Source organism: Aegilops tauschii, chromosome 7, assembly GCF_002575655.3.
Source record: "Aegilops tauschii subsp. strangulata cultivar AL8/78 chromosome 7, Aet v6.0, whole genome shotgun sequence".
NCBI lineage: Eukaryota > Viridiplantae > Streptophyta > Magnoliopsida > Poales > Poaceae > Aegilops > Aegilops tauschii.
In genome coordinates, this window is record NC_053041.3 from 229,142,097 (window position 1) to 229,145,885 (window position 3,789).

The following is a 3,789-nucleotide window of genomic DNA, read 5'->3' on the forward strand; positions in this document are numbered from 1 at the left end:
CGAGTTATGTTGCGATGTTTGGTACACACAAGTTACTCTGCCGGTGTCAGTGAGTTGCATGATCTCATGGTCATAGGAACGTATACTTGACATTCAGAAAACAATAGCAATAAACTTGACATGATCGTATGCTATATTCATAGTTTGGGTCTTGTCCATCACATCATTCTCCTAATGATGTGATCCCGTTATCAAATGACAAGTCATGTCCATGGCTAGGAAACCATAGCCATCTTTGATCAACGAGCTAGTCCCGTAGAGGCTTACTAGGGACATGTTGTTGTCTATGTATCCACACATGTATTTGAGTTTCCGATCAATACAATTCTAGCATGGATAATAAACGATTATCATGAACAGGGAAATATGGTAATAACTAATTTATTATTGCCTCTAGCGCATATTTCCAACAGTCCTTGAATATTACCTTGGGTTGCCTTGGGCATACCCAAGCTTAGGCTCTTGCCACTCCTTATACTGTAGTCCATCAAAACTTTACCCAAAACGTGAAAACTTCACAACACAAAACTCAACAGAAAACTCGTCAGCTCCTTTAGTATAATAAATCAAACCACCACTTAGGTACTGTTGTGAACTCATTCTAAATTTATGTTGGTGTTATATCTACTATATTCCAACTTCCCCATGGTTCATACAACCGATACTACCCATAGATTCATCAAAATAAGCAAACAACACAATTCAAAGAAAATGCGGTGCCCCCATGTTTGGTTTTGGTAATTGATGACGTTCTATATGGACTAATGGTTGCCTTGAGTTATATTTGAAGGATTTGTCCATAGGTTTTTCTTAAAGTCCATGTGTTGGTTTCAAGGAGTTTATGTGTTGACCAAGGTGCCATTCAAGGAATTATCCAAAGATTAGTCATGTAGAAGACATGATACAAGGTTGATCAAGACTAAGTAAAGTGTGAATCAAGTTGATCAACTCGCAAAGCGTAGACGATGTACCGAAAGGGATCAAGTGATCCAATGGTATGGTAAGCATTGTCCATTACGCTTTGTGTACTAACCCATGGTCTATGTGAGAGTTCTATGTGGGGGTAGGTGTGTTTCCATGGGCTTGTGTCAAGAGGAAGATCTCATACAACCCATGGAGGATGACATCAAGTGGTGATCGTCATCAAGATTGCGGTGTGCAAGTTCAAGTGGAGCATCTCGAAGAGTGAAGCATCATGAAGAGATCATGCTTTAAGCTTTCCGTCCATTGTGGTGACAATGGACTTGTGAAGATGTTTCGAAGAGTTGCTCACCCATAGTGGAGTATGGGGGAGCAATCTACTAGTCTTCATTGAGCCAATGCAATCAAGAAAGGTGGTCCAACTTGAGGGAGTCAAGACCGTCATCATCTAGCTCAAGTGGACTATGTGCAAGGAAAAGGTTTGTCCTTGATAATTTTTCTATTTTACCGGTCTCACGGTGTTAGTTGGGAGACCGGATTATAGGATCGATAGCCGTACTATCAAGGGGGGCTCTCGAGTGAGTAGCTTAATCGTATCGTTCAGTGAGAGCTCAAACCATTGCATTCTTGGCATCATCATATTTCTTGGTTTTTATTTGGATTTTCTCTTTGTGAGGTTTTAGAGCTTGTGGTTATCTTCATGACAAGCTCTAGCTCATCGAAAACCGATTTCCTATGCATCTTCTTTTGCCTTTTCGGTGTTTAAGTTTTCACCGGTCTTATTTGGGAAAGGGTTCTCACCATTTTATTTTGGGTATTTTCTAAATTGCTATTTCTTGATATTTCTATCAAGATTGTGTTATCCCTTGTCTTTAGCTTTCCAACAAACTTGGTTTCATCAAATCGGAGTTCGTTTGCAAAAGTTGTGGCCATTTCAATTTTACCAGTTCCCGCTTCTCTCTGCCTAGTGCGGGTGCCAAGGGTCCTTGACCCCCGGGTGCCCGGGGTTACCCGAGCCCCTCCTTAGTGACCTCCTGGGTGCCCGGGGTCATCCGGGGTGCTCCCTCACCTCCTCTGATCACCTCGGGTGCCCAGGGTCTTGGACCTGGGTGCACAGGCTCCTCCGCCTCCTCCTCTCGGCCCCCTCCGGGTGCCCGGGGTTGGGAACCCTGAGTGCCCGGCCCCCCTGCCGCTGTGCTTCCCTTGTTCGTCCGGGTGCCCGGGGTTTTCCCCGCGGGTGCCCGAAGTTTAGTGGCTTTTTCTCTGGGTTGTCCGTGTGCCCGGACCCCTTTTGTCCGGGTGCCCGGGGTACAACGGTCATATTTTCCTAGGTGTATTCATACCCCCTTCTTCCTCCTCCAACAAAAAAAATCTGAGCAAGTTTTCCCCCCACCATTGTTTACCTCTTGGAGCTTGCCATCTCTCAATCCCTCCATGGATTCTTGCTAGTTTTTTGGGGAAAAGAGATAGGAGATCTAGATCCACATTTCCACCAATCACTTTCTCCTCTATGTGAGGGGAACCCCTTTGTGACACCCAAGTTTTTATTTGGATTTTTCAAAAGATTTTTATTTGACTTGAGGGGAGTGATTTAAATTTTTCTTCAAGAGAACTCTCACTCTGAAATATTTTTATTTATGGCAAAAGTTTTATTTGGATTCAACCAAGATCTGTCTTTGGTCTTGGAGGTTCTTGCTTTTCACTTGGACTCAAGACAAAATATTTTCACTTGGGAAATGACTTTTGAAAATCTCCTTGAAATTTGCACTATGGCTTTTGGAAAATCCTTTGCCACTTTCAATAATTCCTTCTTGCCATGGCCTTAGTGCAAATCCTCTCTCCTAACCCTTCCCTCACCTTTGGATCATGTTTTACACCTAATCCAGCAAGTTGAACCTCCCCATGTATCTATTTCCATTTAAATCTTATTCAAACAAATTTCTGCCTTCTCTTCTAGCACTTGGAGAGTTACAAAGGAACTCCATTTTCTGTTTTGATTTTTGCCACCAAACCAACTCTCCTCCCTAGTCCTTGAAACCCTCAACCAAGAACCATGAAGATCCACTGGTCTTCAGTTCAAATTTTTCAAACTACACTTGCTGCAAGTTTGGACCAGGTTTGTCAAATTTGGTGAAATTCATTCAAAATCTTCTCCAAAAATTCCAAGTAAAATCAGGCAGCCTCTGGGTGCATTGAGTGGTCACCTCACCAAGTTACAGCTCCAGAAAAATTCATCTCATTGCAAAATCTTTCTGTCGAACACTTGTAGTGCACTGTCTATGTCAAGTTCAGAAAGTTCAGAGAACACTGCAGTGGCCTACTGTCGTTTTCTTCAGAGAAGGACGTCGATCTCGCCAGTGCCACCGCGTCGCCTTGCTCCTCGTCCCCGCCCTCTTGTTCCTGCACCGCATGAACGCCTGGCGCCTTGCGGGCGTCGGCGACGAGCAGCAGAAGGTGCGCCGCCCCGTGACCGACGCCGGCGGCGGCTTTGCGGGCGCCAGCGGGAGACACGGCGCCGACGACGCCACCCAGCGCCGCCCAAACCACCGGAGCTCGCCGCGTGGCCTTCCACTCCCCCGAACGCGCTGCCGCTCTCGTCGTGAACCGCAGGGCGCGGAGCGCGCGCTCTGCCGCCGTTGAGCCCGTGCGGTCACCTCACCGTGGACCGACGCCATTACGCCAAGACCGACCCCGTTTGGCTGTGAAACGACTCCAGTAACCTCCACTGATGCTGCCTGGCCACTCAAACCTCCTGCCAATCCACTGCTCCGCCGTAATCGCTCGCCGGAGATTCTCCGTTCACGGCCACCCCGTCGATCTGCCTAATAGAGGCCCCGAGCTTCAACTCGAGCACCCACCATCCCTGCA